Below are 15121 nucleotides of genomic sequence, written 5' to 3' on the forward strand. Positions count from 1 at the left end.
TTATATATAATATATAATAATAATAATAATAATAATATAATATATTATAATATCATAGTAGAGCGTTAAGACTCTGTAGTTTTAGTGTTAATTACTCTGCGATCGTCTACTTTCTCGAGGAGCTCTCGCCGGGAACGAGCAATCCGTAAATAATCATAGCCGGGACGAAAATTCGTTCTCTTCGTATTATATCTCTGCGCCGTGGTCCCTTCCTGTTTCCACGGGGGCCGTTAACACCGAAACCCTTTCATCGGCTGACGTTTCGTTCGGACGGAAGCCTTTAGCTCTCCGCGCGTCTCGAAAACCTTTGGTCGGCACTGATGACTGCGCGAAGGAACGCGTCACTTTGCTATCTGAAAATGCATTGTGCATTACCGGCGAGACCCTGCCAGCCCCGCGAAACGAAGCCAGCCTGATGGCGGACCCGGTCGAGGGGAAACGGAAGGAATTCGTATGGCACTCGGTGAACGATTCGAGTGCACTACGACGAGATCAAAGACTCTACCGCGACGTTCGTGTTCTCAAAAATAAAAGGCTCCGCGTAAGATCGTGGGTCTCGCGAGACTTTGGCTAGCAGATGCCGCGGAGTCGTGTTAGGAGACCATCCTTCGACGTGGGCAACTACAATCTTGGCTCTGACGGGCACCTTGAAATCTTTGAGCAGTTCGTGTCGCTGCGATAAGGAGATAGCATTCGTAAAGAGTACAAAATACGGGGTGTCCTAAAAATGTTTTGCAATAAGGGGTTCTTGAGGGTTTTTGGAGTAACTTTTTCCTCAACGAAAATGCAATCCGCAGCTTTGTTTACGAGTTATTAATGAAAGACAGGAACCAATGAGAGGTGAGATCAGCTGACCTGAGGCGCCTGAGCCAATGAGCGGAACTGGATTTTATACGCTCGTTGGCTCGGCCGCCTCGCGCGAGCCGAGCTCGCCTCTCATTGGTCACTGTATTTCGTTAATAACTCGTGAACGAAGCTGCGGATTGCATTTTCGCTAAGGAGAAAGTTACTTCAAATGATCTCAGGAACCCCCTATCTTCGGATTGCAAGAAATGTTTGTATAATATCTCTAACGTTTTCTAATATTTGCTTCTTTACTGATTCAATCCTTTGTACTACGATTTCTTTCACAGTTACGTTATGTCATTATTTAGTCTTGTTCCTGGTTTTTGATAACAAAATATTCAACTTTGGCTTCGATTTAGAGGAAATCAACCCTCTCTATAATTAGTAGATAATATATAATCTATCTATAATCTACTACTATTCAAAAAATGAAAGTATTTTATTTAATTAAACTGCATTTACAAGTTAAATTGTATCACATCAATTATTTCTTTCAACATTCTTATGTTTTGCTGATCCTAATAAAATTAGGAAGATATAATAAATTAGATTAGATAGAATGTATTACAATGTAATAATATCCTAATTGTGCAGAGTAATGTCAAAGATGTCACAAGACACTCCTCTTATTGCACTTATTGCACAATTAAATTCGTAATATTACAGTCCGAAAAAGATTAATATGTTTAAAAAAAAAATACGATTCGGATCAAAAGTATATTCAACATATTGATACACTTCTACAAATTTTGATTTCAACAAATAAATTGATCTCAATAAATCAATTTCAATTTAATTCATATTCGTGTTTACAGTTATATTAATAATTTTAGTAATATTTTTCTTCGAAATATCTTAAAACAGTATAATGATTTGAAACATTCACTACGCGTTTCAATAAAATGCATTAAAGAAAACAATACTATTGTGCAGACAACGTAAACAATTTTTATATTGCATAATAATTCGTAGTCCACTTATTTATTTGGCACTAGATTCTCTTCATATCAAGCGAAATCATGATAATCTGTGAAATATCGGCGAAATTGTGTTCATAATTCGACCAATCACAATTTCCGATGAGTTCAGAAACGATTGTAACGGTATCACAAGATTCTAATGAGCAAATTGATGAGCGTAACGTCTGCCAGCCACGATATCGCAGCCATTCGACACCTCGCTGCGCAACATCGGTAGGGTTAAACTGATTTGTGTTCATTAACTCCGCGCGCGGGTGCGCGCGCGGATAAATCAATATTTTCGTGCGTCGCCACCGGCGGATAATGGATTTATCTGCTGGAAATCGATTAGTATATGCGCGTTCTGGTAAAACACGAAATACCCGGTGTGTAACTTTCCAGTTACAAACTGGATCATAATCCTCCACGATACCCTGAATACGCTCAATTCCGCGTGGATCCGATTAATCGGGAAAAATCAGCCGATACGACCGCCAGAAGCGTGCGCTTAACAGTTATCAAATCGCTGATTTGACGACGGCAAATCGTTTGGTAAAGTGTAATCATGAACTACCACTCTCTAAACTGTATAATGTTAACAAATAATAATAATAATAATAATAAATAATTAAACCGAAGTTGAACTCTAATTGATTCGAATTCGGAGCAAATGATACCCCTATAATTAAAAAAATTAGCGATTGAACAAAAATTGTCGCTTGATTTACGGTAATTTTTGGAAAATCCATAGTTTCGTCTGGCGGAATACTAATTTCACTTCGTTACAGAAAGAGTTACATCAGTTAATCGTGAATCAATTATCAAACCGATGGTGAAAATTGCAATGCACTTAATCGCGATTCAATTATCCAATTGACCATTAAAATGGAAACACATTTGATCGCAGTCACCGCTTTAGTCGTTCGTTACGGCCGATTACAGTGTAATTACTGGAGTGTGTATGTTTATGTAAAATAAAAATTGCCTCGGTCAAATCGTCGGAAACAGAAGTCGAATAAAAATGTACTTCTTCTTCGAATAATTTCGATACATCATGGGGACTGTAAGAACATTCTTAAATTCTTCGTCGTTGGTGCTTCACCTGATCAATTTTAGGACAACGGTCGCGAGTCGTCGCTTCAAATTTTGTCCAACACTGGACAAGGGACGAAACAGCCCTTGTGCACAGAACAAAGGAATACATGAATGCACGTTCTCGAGGACAAATCAAATATCCGCATACATCGAATTATTTAAATTCCACATTTAAATTATACACACATACTTTATACCTATAGAAATCGTTGAAATATTTCTTTTCACGACGAACGCAAAAAACACCGTCGAAGCGAGCCCATTAATATTTATGCATCTTCGATCGCATCCTCCCCCCGCCCCCCAACGAAATGGAAAATGTACTCCTCGTCAAAGGGTATGTCCGGCGAGAATCGTTCGATCTCATCAACGAGATTTATATTACAAAATACGATCCCCGATAGGAATGCAATTACGCCGAGCAGTTTTGATTTTCGGCGGCGTTGAAATCTGCGCGCGATAAATCGCGACAACAATAGCTTTATTTAATTCCGGATTCCAGGATCCGGTTCGTTCTGAGTGGCAGAGACGAGTAGAACAGATAACCGACCTGCTCTGTAATATCAAAGGTCGCGAAAGGATCGTTTCGACACACACACGCACACACACACACACAGAGAGAGAGAGAGAGAGAGAGAGAGAGAGAACGATAGAAAGAAAGAGAAAGAGCGATAGAAAGAAAGAGAAAGAGCGATTGAGCGATAGAGAGAGCGCTAGTGGAAGAGAGCGATAGAGAGAGAGAGGGAGAGAGAGCGCTAGAGGAAGAGAGCGATAGAGAGAGAGAGAGAGAACTCTAGAGGGAGAGAGCGATAGACAGAGAGCGCTAAAGTGAGAGAGAGCAGTAGAAAGAGCGATGGTGAGAGAGCGCTAGAAGAAAAGAGCGATAGACAAAGAGCGCTAGAAGAAGAGAGCGCTAGATAGAGAGCGCTAGACAGAGCGGTAGAAGAAGAGAGCGATAGACAGAGAGCGCTAGACAGAGAGCGCTAGATAGAGAGCGCTAGAAGAATAGAGCGCTAGACAGAGAGGGCTAGATAGAGAGCGCTAGACAGAGAGCGCTAGATAGAGAGCGCTAGAAGAATAGAGCGCTAGACAGAGTGCAATAGACAGAGAGCGCTAGAAGAAGAGAGCGCTAGACAGAGAGCGATAGACAGAGAACGCTAGAAGAAGAGAGCGATAGACAAACAGAGCGCTAGACAGAGAGCGCTAGAAGAAGAGAGCGACAGACAGAGAGCGCTAGATGGAGAGAGCGATAGGCAGAGAGCGCTATAGAGAATGAGAGAGAACAATAGAGAGAGCGATGCAGAGAGAGCGATAGAGAGAGGGAGAGAGAGAAAGAGAGAGAGAGAGAGAGAGAAATAGTGAAAGGGCTGAGAGGGGGTAGGTAGCATGAGTTACGAATTTAAGGCAACATCCAGCGGTAGAAAGGGAAGCGCCTGAACTGGCTAAGATTTATGCGTATTTTTGTCGAAGAAATGGACACTTGCCAGACGATAGACTAATTTAGATCAAGGTCTTGGAAACGATTCTCCGGCTCCGTAAACTTCCATGCACAGATACGGACAAATATTTGTGGCATATACTGCCGCCGCGCCGTGGAGGAGGCAACGTGTCAACAGTTTTGCTGTGCAAACCAACAGAAGGGGTTTGGTTTGCGCGGGAGAGCAGGGTGGGAAGAGGGTGGCATCCGCGAAACGTAACGTCGGATGGCAAGAATTGAGAACGAAACTCGTGCTGCTTGACAGTGCAGCGTTTGTACTACGTTAATTGAAGCTGCACGCAGTTCACCGGTTTGCGGAGACGAATAGAAATTCCGGAACGACTGTTATTCAACTGTGGATAGATGGTGGTGCATTAGAAATGATGCTGCTCGAATGAACGATGTCTGCTGCGTCGGCCATTATGAATGCCGTTCGGTTAAATCCATAACGTGAAATAGCTCGCGGCAGATGCCGGGCTCTGTTAGGATCTAAGTTTGATTTACGACAAAAATTTATAAGACAATTTTTCATTAATTAGAACATCGAATATCAACTGAGCAATTTGGCCAGTGAAAACAATATAAACTTGAAATTTACCAGAATTCAGTATAGTAAATTTCAAGTTTCTATTGTTTTGAGAAATTACTGCAATCATCAAAAATCATTTTTATTGTAACATTTCCGAACAATCTGTATTTTACTAGGACTCACTATAAGACTTTACTATACTGAATTCTGGTAAAGTCCTATAGTGAGTCCTATTAAAATACAGATCGTTCGGAAATGTTACAATAAAAATGATTTTTGATGATTGCAGTAAATTCTCCTCGATTGTCCCTTAGCTTAAAAACAAAAATGGACAATTTGGGAAGAGGAGATACCATTATTCGAGCCTCCCGTTTTTATAATCGCTGACAATCGGCGACTATAAAAGCGACACGCGCGGCTCGAATAATCGTATCTCGTCTCCCCAAATTGTCCATTTTTGTCCACAAGCTGAGGGACAATTGGAGAGAATTTACGTAAAAAATTAATGTCACTACGATTTAGTGCGACACAATGTAATGAAGAGTGGAAAATAAATATTTCACTGTAACATTTTATATTCTGCTATTTTGTTACAAGTATAAAAACAAGCATATTAGAAGTATATCACAGGTATATTAATTAGTGTCTTTTTTAAATATTTGATTTAATGACGCAGCCAGAGGTACAACGTGTTGAATTATTCGCACGTTTAAGTCTTCCGTATTCATTTTCGCGGGAATATATTTTGCGAAAATTATCTTCGTAATACGCTTATTATTGTTTACAGCCACCTGATAATGCAAGTCAATATTGCTCCGTAGTATCAATGTACCCTACGGTATTTCAATGGCCTATTTCGCGATATTATGCAGGTTTATTGCAAGTGTATCCAAATTAAATGGATGAAGCATGATAATTATTTCAACTCCGCGCATTATAATTCGATACGATACGATATTAACTAACGGGTATAACATTGCGAAATTTAATTGTCTGTCGAGATATCGTGACGTAGTGTGTTGATATCAGCGATATATCGGCGTGATAATTATTACAGCTCCGGCGCAGGATTTTCACGTCAGGGCTAACAAGAATTGTTAGAGAAGAGGAAAATTTTTAACAATAAACCTACTGAACAGATTGCATCTATTTTTAGACTCTCGGTCGTTTTAATTGGAATTAAATCAACTTAATTTAGGATTCGCTTGGATTAAAAGATTTAGTCAATTTTATTTTCCGTAAAAACAATTTTGTAATTACCAACGATTTTGATTTGCTTTATTAAATACGATCATAACGAACGTAGCAACAATGAGAGGATAAGAACTCGGAATAAAGCAACGTCGGAAATTTTCAATCGGCCGGGCAACGTTAATCTGTCGCGAAGTATTTGAGCTTGCGATGAATTACAGTTTGCAAAAAAGAATCGTAAAAACTCACATGAATAAAATAAAATTGTGAGAGCATGGTATTATCGGAGACCGTGCTCAAGATAAAATTATAAAAACGAACAATCACATGAATAAAATGAAACTGTAAGGGCACGGTATGTGAATAGAAATTGTAAAAATTATAAAAATTGTAAAAATCATTGTACACAATGAAATCCGGTTTAAAGCATTAATAAATAAACGAAAAGAAATCACGAGAATATAATAAAATTGTAAAGTACACGTTATAATAAACTGTCCTCGACATCGCAATGGTTTGTTAACCGTTAACAAACCAGCGAAATTCAATTAAAACATGTATTAAAAAATCTGCAATAAAAATTCTCTTACGAAAATGAGAAAAATTAAAGTATAGACATTGAATTTGATATTAACGATGCAATAAATAAAATGCAATAAATATCGTACGGATCTCTGGAATTTATTATTAAATAATTTCACAATAATAAGCGTTGATTTGTTAACAAATGTATTCGTAGTTTAATAAATAATTATTATTCTCCAGAAACGCACCAAAAAATTGATATAAATATTTCGAAGAATGCGACTTGCGTATAGTAAATTTGTGAACCGATCTCCCTTGCTTCTCGCGTCGATTCTTCTCCCCTCTTCTCGTTTACCGATAGAAATGGGTTTCGAGAGGTCCTAGAACAGAGGTGTCAAACTCAAAAGCTAACTTGGGCCATGATAATAAACAAACAATGCTTAACTTTCGGTGGGCCGCAAAAAAAAATCAATGTTCATAGAAGCAAATATTTTTATTTCGACTGGTACATTGTAATAAACATATATAAAGTTAAATTACTGTTTACGTCCTGATACTTGACGTCAAAAACGTTCATCTCGGGCCGCGAGTTTGACACCCCTGTCCTAGAAGATTGGGAACCATAGACGGGGCGAGTGGAATACACCCGCGCCCCTCCGTCGAAACGACGGACTTCTTCTGAGCAAGGAACAGTACATAACGCGCGGCGGTAATCCAGACGCAAGATCAATGGAGCGAGCGACGTTTAGCTACAGGATAACAGGATTAAGGCGAGAGGCCGCAAATCCCCATCGTGTGGAAGTCGTGAGCAGATTATCAGCCGACGATTGGAAAAACTTGCTAGTACCGTTTATATCGAGTACGAACGCGTGTTTCGATGCACGATAAGCCGGTTTGCGGGGCGCTCGTTCCACTTCCCGGCGTCGACAGCCGGTCTCGAAGTTCTCGGTGCGTTGGCCTGATTAGAAAGAACAGTGACGGGCTGCCGAAACGGTTGGTTAACCAGGCCCAAAGGAGAAGATAGATGTCGTAATTTCGGTCGAGGCCGATAAGGAACGCGAGTGCTGCCGGTTATCCGACGTCAGGCCAGGCTCTTTTCAATTCGCCTTTGAAACCCGATGGAATACAATTCGCCGTAGAATGGCCTCGATACGGCCGAAAACAATGTACACGCCTGTCGATATCGGCTCCGCGCCGCCGTTACAGCTTCGAGCGGGTGATCCTTCTTCGGGTTAAGCAGCCGATGCGATTGCAGGTCTTTTGTTTCGCTTCGTGGGCCGAAGGTTAACGTCTAATTAAACTGCCCGGAAAATTCGCATCGAAGCCGAGCCGGTGACTTATTTTAGCGTACCGAAGAACCGAAAGGGAACACGCAACGTTTCAGCGAGCACGATTTTCGGTAGAAGCGGATTACTCGGTTTTGCACGCCGAAGTTTTTAATTGTACTTCATGCGCAATCGCGTCGCTCTGCTGATAAGGTCAAACTGACGATTAGGGTCTCTTTGATAATCGGCGAGCAAAGTTTCCTGGCCTGCATCCTTTCTTTTGTAAACTTAGGGCAATTTAGCTTGGACCTGCAACGGATCCCGAGAAAAAAAATATCTGCAGCGTTATTAATCGTATTAATTGATAATGAATTAGGTTTGGGTCTAGTTTAACACTAGATCTACGGAACTGGTCAAAATGACGGGTTTTTTAATTTACGATTATTTATATCGTGAAGATACATTTGGAAGTTATTTATTCAATTCATATGTTACTTACGGCAAATATTGCGACAATGCTTGTTAAAAATCAGAATAAATGTCTTATTGTTAGTTTTATAAACTAATATAAAACTGGTGTTTTTTGTGCTCCGTGAATCTAGCGTTAACTATACATTATTAAAAAGAATATTATTCGCAGCGATATTGAAATGCACGGATTTCGCGCATTTATGGCAAAAATCGGTAAGTAAATTACGGAACGCTGAACACGTTTCAAGAACTGGCGAACACTGTTACGTTGCTCTGAACTTATTCAGATCGTTAAGCGAAAAAAAAGAAACAGATTTTCATCGGACCTCCGTTCTCCTAAATTGATGCTAACAATTCTTATTTTGCATAAAGACCCGCAGCCTAGTTATAAATTTCAAGCTGGGAGGGTTCAACCTAAGCGTTGCGGAATCTGATTACATTTTACACTTCATCTTCAAGAAAAATGGATACCATGTATGTGCTAATAGCGATGCGCCGTGCAATAAAAAACTGTTTAAAATGCGGAAACCTCCGTAATCCGCTAATTACGTAAAGCACCGATTATAAGATCATAACTCGATGCCTTGAGATACGAAGTTAATAGATCCTCGTAAATTGTCTGCTAAGCTTCTGCGAGCATCGGCTAATATGAAATTTGCAATTCATAACATTTTCACAGCATTGTGGGGAGGAAGATGTAACGAAACACGTGATTAACAATTCTAATTAGCTTTATACTGTGGCGGACAACCTTAAATCCTTTCGAGAAGAATGATCGCAGCACAATGGCCACGAATTAGAATTCCGCTTCACTCTCGGCACATGTAATTCTACAGTGTTTTTCTACACTCGAGTAGTCGCCGGAAGTTATTCTACGTCTTTATCGCATTCGTATGCTCGGACAAGCTGCAAAATACAATAAATTCTCTCTAATTGACGCTCAGATTGTACACAAAAAGAAGACACGATTATCTCTCCCTCTCTCTCTCTCTCTCTCTCTCTCTCTCTCTCTCTCTATATATATATATATATATATATATATATATATATATATATATAATATATTATTATAATATTATTATATATTCTATACTTATTATTATTATTATATATTATATTTTCATTATTATTATTATTACATATTACATTTTTTATTATTATATCGTATATTATATTTTTATATTATAATTACGTTAATTATAGTTAATTAAGTTTTTATAGTGACAGATTGTCAACAGCTATAAAAACGAGCAGCAAGGCTCAAATAATCGTATCTTCTCCTCCCAAATCATCCATTTTTGTGCACAATCTAAGCGTAAATTAGGGAGAATTTGCAATAACTCCCAAAGAAGCTAAAACGGACAACGATCGCTTGCCGCGTATAATGAAACGTTGATCGAGTTATTTCGCGAGGCTGGGGGGAAATAATTACGATTTGATCTCGGTGCATTTTTTCAGTGCATTTTCAGCGGTCGCCTCTCGCTTTTCCCTCGTATCTTATTAAACACAGCATTAGTCGTCCTTTGAAGCAGCCCCATTCCCTGCGCCACTTTCTTTATATTTTCCTTTGCTGCGACGGAACTAATTTAGCCCCGCGGGGCCACGTCACGCGTCTTTTTACTTAATTCTAATGAGTGCCTCGCGCTTTGTTGTCCGTTTCAGCTGCGTTTCGAGCTGCTTTAAAGTAGCGAATAATCCGCGCCTAGGAAAAACCACGGAACTCGTAGAAGCTTTTAGGAATCTTGCGGTTCACCTCGAGCCGAACTATATCGGGTCGGTCGATGAGTTCGCGTGGTTCTTATTTCGATTCAAATTTCCCTCATAATATTATAATTACCTAACAGACGTGTCTCGTACGTCGTCCGATAGCTTTGGTCTCCTCCTGTTGCGCGATTGTTTTATTTTGAAAATTATCCAGTGTCAAGTTAACAGGAAATCTACTCGTCCGACATGTTTCGCTGTGCGATTAAATTCGTAATAAAGTGACTAATTTTTCGAGAATTATAGATCGTCGAGATATAATTAATATAAATATAATTAATATAAATAACCTAACTGTTAGGCAATTATTATGCGGGAAATTCAAGTCGAAATTAAAACCGCGCGAAATAAAAACTGTACCTATTATTATTTCACGCAATACTTACGTTTACGTAGATTCGACTGTAAATGCCGGATGGACTTACCTGCAACAGAAAATAGCGACACGCGATTAGTATAGTAGTATTAGTATATATTATTATAGTATTTATTATAATAAATTATTATATAATTATTGTATATAATTATTATTATAATATATATATATATATATATATATATATATATATATATATATATATATATATATATATATATATTAGTATATTAGTATATATTATATATTTATACTATATTATATATAGTAGTATTAGTATAGTTCTGACCGATTTTGTGGCGAGACGAAATCATGTTCATGCGGCGGACAGATCGCCGTGAATTGTTCGTTTTATCGCGAAAACATCGCGGAGGAAATGAAACTGCCGGTTGCTCGGCGAAATTAAGAAAAAACTAAGTGGGTCAGAATGTATAGGAGGTGTTTGTCAAGGCTTCCGTTCCTCTCCAGATGGACCGTGCAACCGAAAGGCCTAACGTCACAGCACGCTACGGCCCGTGGTCGATCATGCGAACCATAAACGTCAATTCGCGCGAGACGGTCGTGTCGAATTGTCTTTTATTTTCAGAATTCGATTCGAACGGCGGCACATTAACTCCTTGAGAAGTCGTCCGACTCGCGATGGAGATTTCTTGTAATAACCTGTTAACTGTGAACGTTATTTCGTTCTTTCAAGTTGCAATAAAATTCTGTTTCTTTTGGTAATATTATTTAAGCATTTTCGAGTAAATGTAGGCAATAGATGTACATTTTTTTTCCTTCGAAGAAATTATTGCAATCGAAAAACGTTCCAGTAATTATAGTTACACTTTTCTAATTTTTAGTTATTCGAATTATTATTCTTGTGCAACTGGTTTCAGAAATGTTTGCACTAACTATACAAGTTTTGCTTTTATAGTTAGTGCAAATATATATAGTTATGCTATATATAGTTTTGCTTTACTGTTCGAGACGAATTAGTCTCTCATGAAGTAATCTAGAAAAACGTTTCAGTCTTTTTTAGATTCTGCTACATTTGCACTTACCAACAAATATTAAGAAACTTTACGTTTCGTTAACATTTGCGTAAAATTTGATGTTTTAATAAATATGCTTCCTATTGAATTAAAACTACAATATTACAGAGAGAAACATATACATACGATAAATACAAGAAATAATAATAATAAAAGTTAAAATAAAAATAGATGATTAAAAAATTGTAGGAAAATAAAATTAATATTCTCGTTGACACGAGACAATGTGCGAGGAAATTTATTAGAAAAGTGTTCAGAATCGCACAAAATCGTGACAAAAACTTAGAAGCTCAAATATTATAGTTTTAAATAAATTATAATTTGGTCTGGCTGATTGGTTTCTATAATATAAAACACCCGTGACTACTCAACAAATGAATTAACAAAATCAACTGAACAAATACTTCTTCGTTACTCACACAAGAATGTATATATATATATATATATATGTACACATCCTGAGAAAATGAATCTCCCACACAATTTTGCAGTAAACGCATTCGTAACACCGACTTTTAGAGGTACAACACAAAAGTCTCACATTCAAGAGCAAATGCTGGGGTCATATTTGGACACATTCCCATTATCGGATGTATCAGGCCAGTAACACCGATCCGGTAATATCGTTTTATCAGAATTAATCGGCTATATAATATACAACCTGTTACGTTAACCTAAATAGGGCAACGCGCGCGATAAATACTCGTTGCGTTCGAATTTATTTTAGTGCATCTGGTTACTGCATCGAGGTCCCGATATACATTGAAAATTATACATCGGGGACTCGTTGGACTACGAATATTTCAGAGCCTGAAATATTCGGTCAACACCTTGCAGTTGCATTTTTTTCACTGTTAACGCCTCGACTGGCACGTCGACAACCTTTGCAATTCTATAAAATTCAAGTATTGCATTCGATCGAATTAAAATTCACGAATTTGGATGCATAACAAATTATTTTCTCAACATTCTTACGTTGTAGGGAACAGAGTAGCGCGAAACAATTAATCGACGACGAACGATTGAATTACTATTGTTAATGGTCAATCGCAATTAACGATTAAATATCTTTCATTTTTTTTTGACGAAAGTAGGAATGTAATTGTTAATTGCAATTAACGATGAAATTTCTTTCATTTCTTGACGAAAGTAGGAATTTATTAATTACAATTAATGATTAATAGTAATAATTCAATCGTTAATTGCATATATAAAATTGTACACAATATATAAAATATAATAAAGTAATAAATATGACAAATATGATGAAGACAATTCTTAACGAAATTACATCAAAAAATTCTTCCAATTCCAATAAAAAGATCAGCAATTATTAATTGACTCTTTCAATCGACGATTGGCAATCAATTTCATCAATCGATTAATTCAATCGTCGATTTTTCGACGATTAATACCTTTCATCAACGACTCACGATTACGTTCATCAATCGATTAAATCAATCGTCGACTTTTCGACGATTAATGCCCATAATCGTTTTCACTAATTATTTAATCAAATTGAAAATTTGGGTCCATTGATGGCCAACACCGATACAGAAGGTAAAATAGGTTAGAGAAAAAATAGGCTGAGAAAATAATTCCATAATTATGATTAGAATTTTCAATTGTAATAATTTCTGAGAAGAAAAAGGAAAGTATTTATTATGCGTTTACGTTATCCGGAATGCTTGTATATAAAATATAAACTATAAAAAAACAGAATGTTATTTCGACTCCACAGAAAGGAATAATATTTATACTCAACAGAAAAATCTCAATCGCGAGTCACAGACCTGCCAAAGTACAACGAGTTAATTTCGCGAGTTCGTCGGCTGGATCGTAGTCGATTAACAGAACAGCTGGTCGTAGATGTGCGTTAACAAGACGGCGAGAAAAGTTCCTGAACGGGATCGATCTTCGATGAAATTACCGCGAAAAATGGCCGCAACGCGGTTAGACCCGAGTCATCAAGCCTCGAAGAGGCGGGAGGAATACTCGAGGAGTTCCGAGATTGAAGAGAATCCCTTCTACCCGCGTCAGCCGTCAGACTCTTTGTTATTCGAGAGTTCCTCGAACCACTTTATGCGCTAGCTGATCCCATGTCAAGAGGATTACACCTGATTCCCTTCGGGGGATGCAATTCACTCGATTTTAGTGCCGTGAACTCGCTCGCTCGGGTCAGCCGCAAGGTGGATGTCAGATTTAGTTTTCCGTGGTTTCGATGAACGCGGAGTCCATTGCGAAATTTACGTCCACACTCGGCCATTTTATTTAATTCGTCCAAGAGCTCGGTCGCTTTCTACTTTCTATAGATGATTGGTCTTTAGATGACTACAGCGGAACCTCTGAGTAAATCAGACAAACGTGTCTATTCAAATAATAAAATGATTATTTAATTACTTGAATGTTCATCGATTTGTTACAGGGTGACCACTGAAAAACTGGAGGGATTTGTGAGAGTGGTAACTGGTTCATTTTCAATCGCTTTCCTTTTCTTTCTTTGCAGGTTATAAAGCATCCCTTGGAGATTAAAATGGCTGCGTGTAACGACCAACAACGAATGAAGCTCAGTGAGTCTTTCCATTTCAATGAAAAGTCAATTAATAAAGCTCAGAGAAAATAGTCGAACTCATGGAAAACGCTGTGGAAAGAGCTCGTTTTTGTGAGCAGGAAAATGGTAGTCATTTGAGGTATGTTGTTCTTTTCTCACATAATACTAAACAATTATATTTACAAATAAGACAATAAAACGTTAAAAGGAAACTTGTGTTTGTTAACGTTATTTTTGTTTTGTATCATTCAGTCCCTTAGTGATCATCCTGAACAATAAGTACTATTTGGACTATTTTACACGTGAAGTGTAGTTGGATAACAAAGATTTATGTTTCAGATAATCGAGATTCTATTGCACTGCTTTCATGTCGAATTAAATTCGATTTGTGGAATTTAGAAACATCGGATTGATGATAGAGAAATTCTTCAAGTGCTGTTAAACGAGCAGCAATCACTTAAAAAACCTGGAAATCTTAGAGGAGGGTGGCTACTTGAACCCATAAGTCAAATTCGCTTGGATTTAATTCATCATGTGCTTGATTCAATTTCCTTTCTACAAAAATTTATTTATTGTTTCATAGATATTTTTTTTCGATATGTTGACTGTCGCGTTGGTTCCTGTTTGACCAAGTTTGGAAAATAATATCCATTGTGATGTAAATAAATCGCATTTGATCAGGATGTTTAGTATGTAAAAAAGTTAAAAAGCAAATACTGTGACCAAATTCTAGCTCTATTGGTTTAGAATCATTTTGTAAGTTGTTCTATGCGATACATAAAAGTACTCGTTATTTCTCAAACTAACTGTAAGAACTATATTTTTCAATTATGTATAAATAAAAAAAGAGTTTACACTGAAGAGTTCCAGAATTCCTGCACAAAGATGGCCAGTGTAGAACAGACGTATAAAAGATAAAATAAACAAATGTATGTCTCTTTAAATCCACAACGATCGCAGGATAATTCATGTTGAATCGTGATGAAGTAGATACTCATTACACCGGATCTAATCTGATGAGGTGTGTAAACGAGGCTGAAA

The 15121-nt window shown here is 37.7% G+C and overlaps 1 protein-coding gene and 1 long non-coding RNA gene across 14 annotated transcripts in view; one reads left to right on the forward strand and one right to left on the reverse strand.

Moving 5' to 3' along the window:
• The window catches only part of LOC143259501 (uncharacterized), a 139586-nt gene extending 124645 nt beyond the window's left edge, over nucleotides 1–14941 (forward strand). Inside the window, exons 2-3 of the long non-coding RNA XR_013033443.1 lie at nucleotides 14036–14219; nucleotides 14420–14941. This is a non-coding gene — a long non-coding RNA (uncharacterized LOC143259501). The remainder of the gene's footprint in view (nucleotides 1–14035; nucleotides 14220–14419) is intronic.
• LOC117223970 (discs large 1) overlaps nucleotides 1–15121 on the reverse strand; it is a 950943-nt gene that overhangs the window by 438206 nt on the left and 497616 nt on the right. The window lies entirely within an intron of this gene.

The sequence above is a fragment of the Megalopta genalis genome, chromosome 5 (genome assembly GCF_051020955.1).
Source record: "Megalopta genalis isolate 19385.01 chromosome 5, iyMegGena1_principal, whole genome shotgun sequence".
NCBI lineage: Eukaryota > Metazoa > Arthropoda > Insecta > Hymenoptera > Halictidae > Megalopta > Megalopta genalis.